This window comes from Lichenostomus cassidix, chromosome 1Aa (genome assembly GCF_008360975.1).
Source record: "Lichenostomus cassidix isolate B80296 chromosome 1Aa, HeHo_3.0, whole genome shotgun sequence".
Taxonomy (NCBI): domain Eukaryota; kingdom Metazoa; phylum Chordata; class Aves; order Passeriformes; family Meliphagidae; genus Lichenostomus; species Lichenostomus cassidix.
In genome coordinates this window covers 5,271,713-5,289,692 of record NC_139480.1, presented here as the reverse complement: position 1 = coordinate 5,289,692, position 17,980 = coordinate 5,271,713, and the positions used below count along the sequence as shown (strand labels likewise).

General features: G+C 37.6%; 1 protein-coding gene across 1 annotated transcript in view; it reads right to left on the bottom strand.

Annotated features, from left to right (window-relative positions):
- CELF2 (CUGBP Elav-like family member 2) overlaps nucleotides 1-17,980 on the bottom strand; it is a 543,197-nt gene that overhangs the window by 430,138 nt on the left and 95,079 nt on the right. The gene's annotated exons all lie outside the window — the stretch shown is intronic.

Sequence of the window (17,980 nt, the reverse complement as noted above, 5' to 3'; positions counted from 1 at the left end):
GCCCCTTCTTAAAACCTACTACATTCCCCATTTCCTTTATTATTCTTTCTGTTTCAGAACCTTACTCACCAGAGGATTAGAAAACTTTATCTAATTTCCAGCCTAAATTTATTCATGGGCAATTTATAACTATTTGTTCTTGGACCAACATTGTTCTTTAGTTTAAGCAGTTTTTCTCCCTGATGTTTACCCACCTGATCAGTTTATAGAGAGCAATCACATCCTGTCTTCTTCTGTGTTTTGCAAGGCTAAACAAGCCAAACTCTCTCTGTGTCCTTCTGCAGGGAAATGCTCTGCTGCTGTGCTCATCCTGACAGCCTGCTGCTCTCTGTCCATGTCTGAAAGCACCTTCCTCACACAGGAGTGATCAGAGCTGCATTCTGCACTCCTGGAGAGGCCTATACAGTGTGGAAAATGGCAAGAATAATAGAAATATTTCTCTTCACACCCTTTTCCACACTTGTATCCTGCCACACCAATGATCCTGTGATCCCTCCATAACATCTTTCCAATCCCATACTTCTGTCATGGTTTTACACACTTTGTCTCTTTTTGGCTGACCTTCCTTACATTTTCTATATTAATTTCACCTTTTTCCAACAGAGTAATGATTTTCCAAAAATTTTTCCAAAAAAAGAGGAAAAAGTTTAGTAAATTCGAAATTCCTCTTAACTACCCTTGCCACTGATACTACTACATTTGTATAGTATTTTTTATTTTCCTTTTCCTTCAGAAATTATTGCTATTTTCTACAAAGCAGGTTCTCAACTACGGTGCCATTTCAAATTTAAGGTTTTCCAAAATCCATTTCTTTATTATAGAATTAACTATAGCTAGTTTCTACATACATTGTACTTACCTGGCTTAACAGGTCCCTCATGTGTGATTGTACGTGTAGCAGCTATTAGAGTTGTGTATTTGTATTTATAACTAAATGGTCTCTCAGCTGGGGACTTGTTTCACACCTTTTTCAGCTGCAACTATTAATTTTCAGATCATAATTTTCATTAATCAATCTTTCTTTGCTTCTGTGTTCTGTGTCTGGTATCCGAACTGATCTCAAGGTCTTGGATATTTTGTGCTAAGTAGGAGTTTTATAAAGAATTTTGTCAGATTTGTTTGTCAGTTGCTCAACACAGTCATTTAGTTCAAATCCAGCACGTAATCTCAAAACTTCTTTTCCCTTTTTAACCTTTACAATGGACAGTGTCAAAATTTGACAAATATTTAACTTGATTTAGTCATAGAAAGTGTATCTGGCACAGTCAGAATGAGGGAAACACCCACAGATGATTAAAAACTGCAAAAATATATCTGCTTTTTATTTATTTTGTAGCTCCACATTACTATGTCAATACAAGAGGGACCTAATTTCTCCACTAACCTTGTCTAATGAAGATTGAAATTTAATAAACATGTAAGAAAGCTGCATCACCATGAACTAAGAGACTTCAAAATATGACATTTAGTTCATTATTTATTAACCTATCCCCCAGGAACATGACAGAGGGAATGCAGACTATCCATATTAGAAGCTGTTTCATCTCTAGGAGATAATGGAGGCCCTATTTCCTTTGCACAAGATTTATATACTAAAGAGGAAATGAGATGCAAAATTTATACCACTCGTGATTTCTTTTTTCCCATGGAAGGTAGAAAGAACATTCCCTTACAGACTGAATGTGATTAGAATTGTGGGCTTTAAAAGTACATGTTTATAAAAATCAGAATTTCCTATCCAGGAAAAAATTAAAAGATATACATGGGGTAAAAGAAAAGCAGTAGAGAAATATTCCTTCAGACATTAAAATACTTTGGAAAATACACAGTTAAAAGAATGGAGACTAAACACCTAAATGTGACAAATCAACTCTATTTACCAAAATTCAGAGGCTAACTGAGCTATAAAAATCACCTCCAGCCAGACATAGAAATATCACTTCCAATGCAGTATGGCTGCTCCTATTTCTCTTAAATGTATTTAATTTTCATTTTATTCATGGTTTAAAAGTAATTCAAGACCCACTCTGATGAGAATCACAGCTTACTGAGAGTAACCATAAATAATTTCTACTCATTCTGGAACGACTCTGAATTTCAGTAGTGTTACCAGGGTCAGAGCCTGGCGCACCCTATTAACTTCCATATCTGTAACACTCTTTTCTAAATTACTGACTCTGTCCTGAAAACTGAGCCCAACTGGCAACCTTTGTGCCTAATGGCAGCACCCCCAAAATCAGCAGAGTTTCGGCAAAGAGGAGAAAAGCCTTTGTTTACATGCATCAGCCTGCAGAGAACAGTTCACACTGGTGAGCATTGGAAGCAATTCTGTGCGAAGTTGTTACTAAGTCGATCTGGCATCTCAAACAAAATGTGTTTTGTGCCATTAAAATATGACCTCTAAAACATGAGCTCGAGCCATTAGAAAGGAGTTCATATGTCCATATATTCTAGACTTCCTTCTTGTTGCAGGGAATGATCTACAAAATAAAAATTCATTCCACTACACTGCTTTGATTCTAAGGTCCATGAAAGTACTTGGCTTACTTTTTCTCATTGACAATGAAAATGAGACAGCAAATTAAAGGTACAATTGTAAGAAAAAGTTACAAAGGCAGGACACGAATTACTTTGATACCTTACCAACTGAGCCACTGGTACTTCACAATTCATGAACAAATTTTCTATTACTAGAGAGTCATGCTTTTATTGACTGGTATAAATACACCATTTGTATCTTTTTTCATCCTGCTGTGTTTCTATTTTATTGGAAGTGTCCTGTAACAGGTATAACATCAGCTCAGATTACCAAGAAATCTATAAAATAGCTTCCTGCTACTACCTTTGGTGCAGATTGAAAGAATACATTATGATCCCACTGAGTAAATGATAAAAGCTGTTATTCACAGGCAAACATGATTTATCCTCACCTGTTCAAGATTCTGAATGTACCCACTTTATTATTAAATTATGAAAACATTTCACTCACATTGATTAGGAGCACAGATACATTATTAAAGAGAGGCTATTAGGAAGCATGTGTTTTAAATTTAAGTTCTGAGGTTTGTGACTCATGGTAGGACTACAAATATTTCATGCAAATGGGAGTGGACAGATACAGCTTCATAAATGTTCCATTGTGGCACCAGAAATATATGATAACATTTTTTTTTATTGATTATAAATTCGAAAATGACATTGCCTGGTTCAAATTAAATTTTCACTCAGTGTGGCTTGTACATTAAATACAGAGAAAATTGTAAAAGAAAATTGTATTTTAAAAACTGATGATTTCTATTTTGTTAATAGAGAAGAACCTATTTCTTCCTATTTCTCCTTTGCTACTCTCTTGGATTATAAGACATCCTTTTTAAGACATCTTTCTCTTATGACTATTTACCAGGTTCAGAAATAATTTCTCTGTAATGTTACTGAGTATTTTTTCAACTTCTAGGATAATTAATTAGAACCATGAAAGGTATGAACACAAATGAGATCTATTGATCTTAGTATAATATGTGACGCTTAAAATTGTGAAAAACATTTCATTTTAAACAAATCGTGTTATTAACAGAAACAACAGGTCAAAACCTGAGAGGTCTGAAAACCTCACCATGGGTACCTCTTAGTCAATGCCAGGCTTGGCATATTTGTTCCTCTGCTCACCAAATACAAAAGATTCAATAATGCCATTGTGAAGAGAATTAGACTAAGCATTTGGATTAAATCTGTGTGATATTATCTCAAAGAGGCTAGGAACTGAAAGGTGCACAGAAAACGTTTGTAAGTGTGGGTGTGTGTGTATGTGTGCACATTTACTTTTTATATTAAAAAGGGAAGCATATGGAAAAATGTTATGCTGAATGCTGAGGCCCTGCGTGCTGAATAATTTATGTCCTCCCTGTCTTCTTCTGGTTCCCTTCACACTAATGACTGGTTTAACGCTGATGTACATCAATTTACAACATAACAATGTAGCTTTGGATTGCTTTCAAGTCCAGATTGCTTTAAAAAGCAATAAGAATACATGGAGGCATAAGAGCTTTGCAACTAGCAGTGACAGGATTCATACCAGGCCTTGGACAAACTCTGCATTATTAGTGGTGAATTCTTTCTGGTTTTATTGAAGTTATCTTTTTAATATTGCATTAGTTTTGAAGGATAAAATGTGAAAAATATTTTTTTATTTTCTTTTGCAGAAGAGCTGCTCTGAAGTTGTCTGTTGTATTCACCTTAACTCCTTGCCTCCTACCTGGTTTGTATCTAATATAATCAACATTTTGTGTTCTTTCATCTAAATGCTGACTGTTAAAATCCTTACTGGGCACTTAATGTAGATAAAATCATGATGTTTGCAATGCCCAATGGTGAAACTTTACAAATGCCACAGCTACCTCTTTGTAATTTTTACAATTACCTGATAAACTGTGGTGACTCTTCACCTCTCTTGTGTTTTTGATGTGGAATCTTCTAAATCCGTTTGATGAGAACTCTGGAAGTTATGTCTTAACTGTCTCTTCCCAAATTCAAGATAAAAACATTCTCTAGTTCAACTAATAAAAGACTGAAATATTGCTTATCATTCAAAGGCTCATCTTTGTTATATAAAATCCTAACAAAGTTGATTTGTATCAAATGAGATATGTTTACAATGATTTTATGGACTGTAGTAACAATTTATTATGCCTTTGGTACTGTACGAAGAAAACACTAAAAGTCACACATAATGCTTGGAGCTAACCTTAATCTCTGAAAGTGGCTGGAAATATAATCTTTTTCATTTCAATTATGATAGGGTCAAGTATATGGGTTTTTGTTTTTAGGTTCATTTAATTCACCTGGTTTTCAGTAAAGTGGTCTGGCAAGGTGTCACAACAAAATCATAAAAATGCATGTTAATTCCACATCGGTGTTGTGAATGCCACAGCAATCCTGCAGATGACTGCTATGAAACAGGTGGTGTAATGGATGCAAGTCTCTGCAGCTTTAGCAGAGTAACATTTTTACTCCATTTAGTCTATTTTCTTCTCATTCAGAGAGATGAATGTCAGTCTGTGAACCTGCTACTGAAGGACAAAAAGTACAAGGCTTGGACAAGGCAGCGTGTGCTGGTTTAAAAAGAATTCAGTTCATTAAGCACATCCTACAGCTGAAGACAAGATGAAATATCCTCCCCCTCACCCCTTTCTGCCATGTCCATTGTGGTTGCTTGATGCACATCTCACTCCATCACAGCCCATCCCCTACAGACCCAGGGCAAGAGTCATTAATGTCTCTTAAGTTTTTGTTATGCTCTGCATCGAAGGAGGACTGTGATGGAGGACTGGTAGAGGAACAAGGTATCTGAATTCCACTCAACCTTTCATATAAAGAAAGGTTGAGTGGAAGAGAAGACAGTTAGCTGTCTCAGAGTAGTGAACTGGCAATTCGCACCTAAGGTCTATACTAAGCAGGGTGCAGAACTGCAGTATTGCCTTGTTGTCATTCAGATATTTTTAAATGACAGGCAAATTGCACTATTTAGGCTGGGGCAGTGCAGGAGAAAATCAAGTTATCATTACCAGTTTCGAAATTTTTATTATCTTTGGACTTGTGTGGGAGAGTAAAAATGCTCTTTCTGTGGGCAGAAAATTATTTACTGTGTGGTCATTCTTTCATCATTATTTTCCCTCATGCTAGAGCAGTAGTTTAAACTGTACAGTTTAAAAAACTGTAATACCTTCTTGGTAAGAAAAATTATTTTCTCTGCTCTACCTAAAAAATTACATGAGGAGTACAATATTTCACATTCCATGGGGATAGTAGTAAGGACTTCACTGACTTCAAAAGGAACTTTTGGAGCCAAATATTCAGCCAATGCAAGTCTGGCAGAACACAATTAATGAAACATGGTGGTTTAGACTAGCCAAGGATTTTGTCTTTCTCAAAAGTGAGTCTTTCTAGGTTATGTAACTTGGTAAATCCAGTTGTGTTTATCAGCAATGACAAAACCACAGTATCTCTACACTTCTCTATCTAAAAATCTGAACAGAAAAGGGTGACTAAGTGTAGGTTTGTACACTTGAAAGAGACAGATATCAGGATAAATGTAGAATAAGTAGAAAAGATACGTGGAACATCCCAGGGGTTAATGTTGAAGACAGTGATGTGTAGCAGCATAATTAATGATCTGGTTAATGTGACAAAGTGCACCCTTAACAAATTTACAGGAGTGATGGATCCACCAGTTGGTTGTGGTGCCATTCAGAAAACCCTCAGCAGCTTGGAGAAATGGGACAACATGGAACTCATGAAGACTACAAAGGGAAACAGAGTCCTGCACAGGGGGAGGAACAATTCCACATACCAGTACATGCTGGGGTCCAAACAGTTGGAAAGCAACTTGGAAAAGAAGGACCTGTGGGTCTTTTGGAGCTCCAAGCTGCCCATGAACCAATGGTGCACCCTGGTGGCAAACCAGACCATTGGCTTTCCCAGCTGCAGGGGGCAAAGTGTGTCCAGCAGGACCAGGGAGGAGATCGTGGTCCTGTGCTCAGCAGTGGTGACACCTCTGGAGTGCTGAGCACAGCTCTGTGCTTCCCAGCACAGGACAGACATTGATGTACTGGAGAAAGTCCAGCAGATGCTTAAGGAATTGGAGGATCTCCTAAAAAGGGAGAGGTTGAGAGAGCCAGGGTTGTTCAGCCTGGAGAGAAGAAGGCTCAGGTGATAGAGCAAGAAGCCACAGACCCACACTGAAGTACAGGAGATTCCATTTAAACTCTTTTACTGTGAGTGTCATGGAACACCAGAACAGGTTGCCCAGAAAGGCTGTGGAGTCTCCATCTTTAGGGAAAGTCAAAACATTTTTGGGCATAATCTTGACCACCTGCAATAATTGACTCTTTTGAGCAGGGGATTAAATAGAATAGATCATAGCATGGTTTTGAATGGAAGTGACCTTGAAGGTTTTCTTGTTCCAACTCCTCTGCCATGGGCAGAGACACCTTCTGCTAGACCAGGCTCCTCAGAGCCCCATCCAACCTGGCCTTGAACAATTCCAGGTGAACTAAATGGTTTCCAGATCTCTTTCAACTTCAACTACCCAGTGATTCTACAACACAAAGTCTTATAGTGTGACAAAAAAGAGATTTAATTTTATCATCTCAGGTTTATTTCCTTCCTGCTAATGTTTTATTATCTCAAAGACATTTGTATTGCAGAATGTCCAAAACAAAATCTGCATGAGTCATTCCAGGTTTCAAAATCCCGTATGCTGAAATATGGCAACATTTGTCTTTAGAAGGAGGAAGAACACACAGACCTGTACAAATCTACTTCCCTGATAGACAACATCAATGACAATTTTAAAGAATTTAATGAAGTTTAGGATGACAATATCAGTTAATGTATAATTACAAACTGTAAAAAGCAGAAGACTTGATACAAGCTTAATTTGTTAGAATATATTTTGCAGCCATAGCAAATTTACTAGATGTATAGTCAAATTTGGTTGAAGTTAAATTAGGCATGCATCTTGATTCTTGGTTAAATTTTTTCAGCTGCATCCTCTTAAACGGGTATAAGTAATAATAATAAAAAAGCTGGTACAAGCTGAAGCCTGCAGCTTATATCCCATTATAAATTGCAGTTCAGATTTTCTAAACTAATTGTTAAATTTAGAACTAGCAATTAGCACCGCACAACATTTACCAACAGAATTAACTGTATCACTCGCTATCAAGCTCAATTACATTTTCAAATGTCCCAGACTGGTAGCTCTGATGCATTCTAAGAAAATAAAACCCAGAAATGGGCCACTGGCAAATTGTGACAAGATTCACAATTGGAAATGGCCTTTTTTTCTGTTTCTGCTTTGGGTAAAAGTGCAGTCTTATTGGTTAAAAATGCAATCTTACCTGAGCAGTGTGAAATTTTATTGCAGGTTGGTGGAAATAAAATGCAAATAGTTACTTTATAAGAGTTCAGTTAGTTGAGAATTGTATGTAGCAACCTGATAGTTTTGAGGAGCCCTTATTAGCAAGTACACGAACACTGCCAGGAGATGCTACCTGGTGTTGCTTTTTAGTGTGATAGGGTATAAATCTGAGAACTTCAAAAGATATTTTCAACAAACAGCCAAACCTACAGAGCAACTCACAGCTGGATACAATGCTGTGTTTACTTAGTAGAGCCAACCCTTAGGAAGATTTTTGCTCTGAATCTGTATCAAGACTAAAATTCAAAGCCACTTACTCCTGATAAACCATTCAGAAGCACAGAGCTGAACTAAATTCACTTGCTTCCAAGGCAGAAAGAGTGAAAGACCTTAAAGTTGCGATAAGATGAGCCAGTCACACTTTGTTGCAATTATATCTACTTGTTTAATGGGTTTCCAGTGGAAAAGTGCTCTCTACAGGTGCTGCTGAGGTGTAGATCCCAACAGTCATCATAGATGTGATACCACTCTCACCTGCCAGCTCATGGTCAACTTGTCACCTCCCAAGACTCCCAGGTCCTTCTCTGCAGAGCTGCTCTCTGGTAGGTCAGCCCCCAACCTGTACTGGCACTTGGGGTTATTCCTCCCCAGGTCCAGGACCTTGCACTTGCCCTTGTTGAACCTCATCAGGTTGCTCTATGCCCAGTTCTCCATCCTATCAAGGTCCTGCTGAATGGCAGCACAGCCTTCAGGTGCACCAGCAACTCCCCTCACTTTTGTACCATCAGCAAACTTGCCAAGGGTACATTCTATTGCTTCCTGCAGGTTATGGATTAACAAGTTAAATAAGATGGGACCCAATATTGATCCCTGGAGAATGCCACTGACTACGGGCCTCCAACTGGATTCTGCTCTGCTGATCATGACCCTCCAAGCTCTGCTATTCAGTCAGTTCTTGATCCACCTCATTGTCCATCCATCAAACCCACATTTCCTGAGCTGACCTACGAGGATGTTATGGCAGACCATGTCAAAAATCTTGCTGAAGTCGAAGCAGACAACATCCACTGCTCCCCATCAACCCATCCTGCCATGCTGTCATAGAAAGCTATCAGATTGGTCAAGCATGATTTTCCCTTGGTGAATCCCTGCTGACTACTCCTGATGACTTTCTTTACTTCTATATGCTCGGTGATAGCCTCCAGAATGACCTGTTCTGTCATTGCGGTGAAAGAACACTGGCCAGTTGTTTCCTGGGTCCTTCTTGCCTTTTTTGAAGATGGGAGAAACATTGGCCTTCCTCCAGACATCAGGCACCTCTCCCCTTAGCCATGACTTTTCTTTCTGTGATGTTGGCAAATGGCTTAGCAACAACATCTGCCAGCTCCTTCAGCACCTATGGGTACATCCCACCAGGGCCCATGGATTTACGGGTGTTAAATCTGTCTAGCTGACCACTAACCCAATCCTCCATGACCAAGGGGAAATCTTCCTTTCTCCAAATGTCTTCCCTTATCTCTGAGGTCTGAGATTACAGAGGGATGGCCTCACTTTCATTCTAAAATCTTTCAGTGTAAAGGACCAAGGACCTTGTCCTAGGACTTGTGTTTCCTTTTCATCCTCTACCCATCTTCTCCTTCTCTTGGTTGTATCAAGATAGTCCTAATGTCTGTGCCTGTAAACCTGTCACTCTTCAATACCTCCACTTTCCTCAACTCCACATCCCTATTGAAAAAGAAGTCTCTGCCTTCGAAACTTTGATATTCTCTTCCAAATCCTTTTCTGACTTTAAAAACCTATCCTCTCAAAATGAAAAGAAGCCAGATGACCTTATGGATAATGTCTTTTCCCTTTCTCCTCATCTCTTTGTTCTTATACATATGACTGCAGGACTTTTCCAGGATATGAACTCTGGGAGCACATTTTCAGAAAGAGGAATGGGATGTAGTTTCCTAACATTCAATCACTTAAAAGTACCCAAATGTCATGTGTACACTCGAAAGCATAATCACACTGTTCTGAGTAGCAGAAACACTGATGCCACTTCACACATGATGTGCCATTTTCATATTAAAGATTTATTCAGGAGAAACATTCTCTACAGTGCGTTCAAAATTTATTTCTATATTTTTGTCAATGTGTAACACAGGATTTCTCCCCTGTATTAAAACAGTAAAGGAATGAGGCATGCAATACAATAAAAAACTCATTTACTGTTATTCCAAAGTGTATTGATTTACATCTGGTTCTGTTCAACACTTTTTAATCTGACCAGATGAAGAAGCTTGGCATGACAACCTTTGGAATATTATGTGATCTAACTTCAGATGTCTGCCGTGTCAGTACCTCAACCCTAACTAACTTCCTTAACCTGATTTTGTGGTTATAGGGAAAAATAGACATCATTAGAATGCAGTTCATATCTAGAAGTACATTACAGAATGTGAATCATGCCCTAAAAACAATTACATATTTTATTTTTTTATTGGATGTAAAGCGAATTGAGGATAATTGTCCCAAGAAGCCTACAATTAGTCTGACAAATCCCTCCAAAAATTTTTAAAAGAACGAGCTTTCTTAAAAGGAATGTGATTTCAAAGACAAAAAGAGAAGGTCTGTCAAGTGTTGCATCTAGACAGTACTCAATTATTTAGGGAGCAAAATGCAAATGGGAAGTTGCAATTCTTGAAGGTCATCAGAGGACTACTTCATGTGTTTTCCTGAACTCCTAAGTAGTTACTGAAGTTAGAGGTTTAATCCCTTAGAACCATTACACAGATCAAGAAGAGAAACAGGCTGTTTCAGAAAGTGGCCCAGGACTTTGATATAAAATCTAAATTTAGATAGGCAGAACCTGTCTCTGGATGCCCTCCTCTGTTGACTGTATGAAGGATTTTTTGGCATAACTTGACAATTGGCTCAAATTAGATGTTTAATCTGTACACTTGAAACCTACTCCTAAAGTGTGTGGGGTGATCACGTTTTTTCATGAGTAGAGGCTGATATTAATAGGGTTTTTCCATCCAGGAATCAGATACATTCATAGTCTTATTTACTGTCTTGGAACCTGGACCACGCACTGTCAAAGTCAGGCTGTTTAGAAGAAGGCACCTCTGTCTCTCCATAGTGCTATATACAATATACAATAATATAGCTGCCTGTACATTCTAGGCTATTAATATTTAAATTATTCTTTATAATAATTAAACAATTTGTTATTATTATTATTATTATTCCTCTATAATTTTCACCAGAAACCAGAACGTCAGTGGAGGATTCTGCCATAAATGTGGGTGAAACTCAGTAAGGATTGTAAAGCTACTTGCTTGCACTTCCACACAATATACATCAGGAATTTCAGCCTATCATCATCACAACCGGGCAATAAAGTCTATTTGAATATTGACATTTTGTCAGAATACTTTTAAGACTTCAGAACTGAAGGCAGCAGAGTCTAACACATCTGTAGGGAAGATGTGATGGTTAATTACACTCTGAGTATCTTATTTCTACCTCTGAATTTGTCAAGCTTCATCTTCCATTGCCTGGATCTTGTTATATACTTTTCTGCTAAATTAAAGAGTCAATGAATATCAGAAATTCTTCCCTCTGCAAGTATTAGACTCTGATCAAGTCAGTTAACTTCCCCTTATTAAGTTAAATAGCTTGAGATTCTCTCACTTTAATTACTGTACAAGCTCAGACTTTGCACTAAGTACCTGTTACAGCAATTCAAATCAATGAAAACCCCTGAAAAAATATGAACTTGCATGCTACAAAAATAAAGCAGAACTAGAATAAAAGAAAGCTTTCCTGACAGTCCATCTTCTCTTTTCTGAATAGAGGAAAGGAAAAATACATGTCACACCAGAGAAATGACAATGATGATAACAATAAATGACACAGGGGAGTTTACTGTATACCCAAACTAAGGTAAGGAAGTCAAAAACTAAGGAAATTAAAGTAAAAACTAAGTAAGAAAATATCAAAATTACAGGAAAACAGTGTAGAAAAAATAATACTTTTTTATTTATGAATATTGTCTTCCAACTTATGACATAATTCTACACCAATGAATAAAATTTCCTGAGAAGTGAGTATTTCTTAGAAGTAAAACTACAAGATACTGGTGTGCAAAAAGGAAAAATGCAATACTGAGAGAAATTTTAATAAATGACACCTTTTTCCAATCTGTCTAGTAAACACATTTAAAAAAGCTGAAAATAGTGGGATGATTCAATGAAACTCAAGTTTTCCATGCCTTCAAGAGCTTCTGTTGGATAGATTGATGAACAAAAATTAACCTAAAATCAGTGCCCTAATTGTAGTGAAATAGAACCTGTGTGAGTTACCCAAGCTAGAACAGATACATAGATAGGATTAGGTAGCTACTGTTGTCTTGGTACCATCGGTCATATTTTTCATAACTTTGGTTTACAGAGTAGGAATATATTTCCATAAAATCCTAAAATCAGTCCAAATAGTTCTCATTTATAACCAGTCAAACCTTGCTATGGGATAAATATTTGAGTTGCATGTTTTAATTTGAGTTTCATGAGGTTTATTCTCAATTTTCTCAATGCCCATTGTTGTTGGAATGGATAAAGAAGGAGAGTGCCTGGGTTACCAGGAGATACTGCAAATGAGAGACAGACAATTATACCTGAAGAGCACCTCATCACAGGGTGACAAAATCGGCTGGAATCTCAGTAGGGCAATGGATGTTAAGTGCAGGTTTTCCAATAGCTGCATCCAGAGTCCATGGAAATTAGTGGGAATCTTTGAAAAATGCTGGTTTGGGGGTTTAGCTATTGGAAATAGCCAAACAAGCCCAAACATCTATATTCATTTAATGTCTTACATCTTGCAAGCCTGAATTTACACAGCAAGTTAGGACATAGCAAATGACTCAAAATCCCTCAAAATTCTGAGCTAGTTGAATTTTGGCATCCATGAGTGGCACAGCACTCCTTGATAGAGTTTTTCAGTGGCTTTAGTGTGTGTTTGGATCAACAGCAAACCCCACATTTGAACCTGGATAACATGTTGGCATTACAGTAATGAGACTCTATGAGCATCTGGGCAGTGATTTGGCTCATGGAAAAAGAAGGTTGGTAGCAAGCAGCCTCCAATGGCCAACCTCATTTTGACATGCACATTACAAGCCATCATCAAATTTGACTGTAACTAAATGCCAGAGGCTTCCAACAAGCTGTTCTGAGGTTGTTCATTTGGAGTCCAAAATGAACGACTTTAATGCGGCGCATTCCTGCAGTAACACATATTTTCAGCCCACTAACGTGATTTGTAGGAAATTTAAAACTGTACACAGTTGATCACACAGACTGGACTTCCTCCACTATGTCAGGCAGAGTGATTTGTCCAGAGAGAAGATTTTGGACAAGGTTTGAAAGGAAGCTGCTGGTGTTCAGAAGACAGACTTACGGGGTTTCGTGTGTTCGTTTTGTGTCAGTGTTTGATTTAAGGCTTTTCTATGTCAAACGCTGATCAGCAAAAATTGTAACAGCTGGATTTAATAGTTTAATAGTAAATCTACAAGGCTGTTCTTTTTTTTTTCCATCCCTGGGACTCTTCGGCACTGTCCCTGGGTGGGAAGAGCAGCAAGATTGACCCATAATGTGACACTTGAAACTGCTATTGGAAAACAATAGGAATCTTGATAATGCACCAAGAAGCTGTTTCTAGATGTTTTGTGACTGGAGAAAATGCACAGATGTGTGATTTTCCTTCTATAGAATAACAAGAGTGTTTTTTTACAGAAACTTTGGAGAAGGTTGGAGGAAATCAGAGGCACAATAAACTGGCTTTAAAAAAATCGGTATTCACCTCATTGCATTGTATTAAGAAATTAAAGGTAAATTATGTTCAGTTTAAACGTCATGAAGCTGCTTCTTCATTTTGAACTAGGACAGAAGAGTGTCATTCTAAGGGCTGCTGTAAGAAGATAGCATAAATGAGTACATGACATTAGGCTTCTTAAATAGCACTACATGTGAATATATGGGCAAACTCAAAGATCACATTTGGCTTCAGATTAGGCTTTAAATGTTGAATATGTAGAATTCCATTAGGTGTGTTCCCTTCCCAGCCAGGGGAGAAACAGTTGTTAGAATCAGTTCATCTTAGGTGGGTGCAATAGTCTTTTAGATATCCATACTGGGGTGAGAAGTGCATACCTAAAAGTGAAATCTTCATCTCACATTGAATCCTAATCAAAAATTTGCCACAAACCAGACTGCATCATTTGCAGTGTTTTCACTGTACACAGACAGGAATAATAATAACAGTAGCAACAACAACAATAAAAATTCTCATGCACATTGTTAAATTGGGGAACAGCAGATGTGTCTACCATGTAAAAATTATTTGGAGGTTGTCAAACAAGTTTAGCCCTGACACGGAGCAAAGTCCAGTTGTGCTGTTCAAAATACTGCCTGGACTGTTATGTTTCCTTTGCAGTTGTTATGCTAAACCCAAAGGATGCAAACATTAGGTCTGTCTTTGGTGCTAATTTGGTTTTCCAGTTTAGGTCCATCCTAAGCATGTATTATGTCTACCATATGTCCATGACCCTGAGTGCCCAAAGATATGCAGTAATAAAAATTAATATTAATAACAGTAGGCAGAGGAGAGGTTAACATCAGATGTTTTGGTCAGAAACTGTGCTGCACTGGTTTCAGCTTGAAAGAGAATAAATTTCCCATATAATAAGCTATATTAGCAACAAAAAAAAATCAAGTAAACATTCATAGATCATGGCTGAACTATGATAATATGGAGTTGGGAAAATATGGTTCAGTCTGCTTAAAAATCTGTCCATGCTGCTGTGCACTCGCAAGTATCTCAAGCAGGAAATGACGGAAAGCTCCACTGATCTCAAATAACTCAATTGTTTTTCCTTTTCTAATCAAATATCTTCATAGTGAGGGACCAAAAATGCATCATTCAGCATGCAATGCAGTTGTGAAAGCATGAAATATGGCACTTCACTGTTAATGTAATATTAAAGATTAAAAATGTTTATTACCTGTTATTCTTCTCTTAATTGTTTTGTGTAGAGAAAAATAGAAGTTGCTGCTTTAATGCATAAAAAAGCCACAATGTGCATTCATAGCAGAGAGCAAAGTGTTGGGGCTATGAAAATTATGTAAATGATGAATTCCTGTGAAAGAACTTTCAAACCCTTAGGGTCTTCAAACAGCATTAATTCAAGAAATTAGATACAAAATTTAACTTTTTCATGCTAATAATGATTTCATAAGGAAAAACTCGTTAGTAAAGGTGACAAATACGAAGTTCTATTGAACATTTAAATTCAGGAATCTTAGTATGCGCCCCTGGGATATATTTACTCAGCCAATGACTCTGATGTTATTAAGTAATTTATTTGAGAAAGTCTCCATTCATGAGTTTACATAAGAACAATATCAGGTTTACAAAGGCTTGTGTTGTCAGTTTAGCAAATACCTAATTCACAATGACTTTTGCTTAAGATTTTCATTAGGTTGTTCAATATTGTTTGATCATTTAATGTCAGCTTCATAAGATCATAATTTCCCCTATATGAAAAGAGGAAATTAAAAGGAGAAATAAATTAAAAAGTGCGAACTAAACTTAAATTTAAATCAGCTTTTCTACAAAAGAGAGGAGAACAGTGTCAGCACTTGTGATTATACTATGCCTGGGTATAAACTACCCACATTTAGCAATTTAACATTTTACTGTGGTATATATCTATGATGGTATATTTCTATCCCAGCAATACCAAAAAATATATTGAAGCATCTGAAATGTTGCATTGTGGTTCAATTGTTCAGGACTGATCAGTCATGTGACAATACCAATTTCTGGCAGCATTCATTAGGGGGTTCATTTATTAGACAGGAAACAAAAACACCCTAAATCTCTTGACTTCTCTTCCTATTCATGCTGTAATCTATTGCCTCCATTCAGTGTTGAGGCAATGTGCAAATATAACTAAAAATGACAATTCCTGCAAGTCAAGGAGCAGAATGGATACGACAGAGAAATAGCACAAGATTTAGAAATAGGGTTGGTCAGAATTGTCAACAGAATATTTATCTTCTCACAGAAAATGCTGGCTCATCAATACAGAACTATTTCCCAGGTATTGAGCCGATTTTACTCAACTTTCTGATGAAATACAGGCAAGCCTTGAAATCTTCATTGTCTCCTGGCTAGATCATTCACCTTAGAGACCTCCCTCATCCCCAAACTCTGTCACAGGGTGATGCTGGAGGAGATTTGAAAACTGTAAGTGTTTGAAATCACCACTGGCTCCTGTTACGACCTGCCTTCAGTGTTTTTCTCCTCCTCAGGATGGTTCTTGCTCTCCAATCACCATGGTTCCCACACTGAGGTGTCTTTCCACCCATGTCTCTCCAGCTTATTCAGGCTGAAATGGCAACTCATCAGCCCTTGTGTTTCCATGTGAGACATCCAATCTGTGCTCCAAGGCTTGTCTCTACCCCTTCATTGCACATCCTAAGACAGTTGAATCTTAAAGGACAGTCTGCCCATGTGCCAAATCTTTTGCTCTGCAGCAGCACAAAACCCTGGCCTACAACTGACCCTAGGCCAAAAAGAAAATAATATCCAAACAAAAGTCCATATTAGATCAATTACTAAATTGTGTCACATTTGACTGGAGTATGAGCTGCCTGGAGGGTCTGATTCAGACATGAGAAAGCAAAAGTCTTTTTCCTGGTAACATCTCCCATGAGAAATGAAAATACAATGTACAAATAAAACATGCAGAAGAATTCAATTACTATCTTGACTGTGACCCACCTTTCCACTAACCTAGATGACTCTTTAACCTTTAACTTCTGTTCTTAACTGAATACATATACAATGAGAGGGAACAGGAAGAGACAGGCAAGGTGAGATTTGGTCACATTTATTAGCACATGCATGATTCAGTCGTAACTGCATTTGTGTGCTCTCTGGCAGAGTGGTTCCCTGATGTTTTAAGGACTTCTGAAATGCAGAAGGGCTCTAATTTATATAAAAATAATCCCCCTTAGTAAGCTGGATAGTCACAGGATGGGAGTGGGTACTCTAAGAGAAATCACGAGGCCAGAAACATAATGATCTTGGAAAGGATTTGCTTGTAAGGTAGGAGCACTCAAGAGAAAATCAAAGGTCCTTATTGGAAAACTGAGAATAGAGGAGATGAGAAATGATACAGAATTAGGCAAGGATTCATGAGTAAAGTAAGATGTTGAAACGATGAAGTTATTTTACTGGATCCGTATCGAGGTGCAATTTGTCTGAGTAAGGGAGAGAAGGCAGCTAGGGATGATTTCCAGATACAGATGGGAGAGACAAGAGGTATTTGGCAGCATAATCTTGGAAAGAAAGTGAATAAGGGGGAAGTGTCTGGAAGTAAGTAAAAGAAAACTGTATATGCAGTTCTTACAAAGACGTTACCATTCACCAAGAAATATTACCATCCATGTGATTAGTGATGAAATATCAAAGCAGGAAGCAGGAAACACAGATGAAATGGGTTAATACTTTCGCAATAAGAGCCATCCACACATTTAGGAGGATTGGTTTTATTTCTCCAGAAATACCACTGAAGTTTTTATTATTAAAGCATTAGGTAAAACTGAAGTTTGCAGCACAAACAGAAGCAGAAGAACTGGTTTCACACAAGTTATAAGAACACAGGAGAATCTGCATACTGTGGCTACCTACAGGGATTGCAGAAAGAGGTAAAGACTCATGATTCCCTTCCCTTCTTCAAGGTTAAAAGTTGACTCTTTATGATACTGATGGTTTGATGGTTTTTGCTGCCTTCCTACTGATGTCTTTAAAAGTCAGCACACATTTAAAATTAAGTCTTTTTGGTGGCTCTTCCTTAAACTTGAGTTGGATGCAATGCTAGTGGGGGAAGATGTTTTCTCATATTCATAAGTGATCTCATCCTTATGCAAGTCCAACTGGACTGTAAAGAGCTGCTCCTCCAACTCGAGGTGGTAGGATTGATTCAAGTGGAAGACATTGAGGCACAAG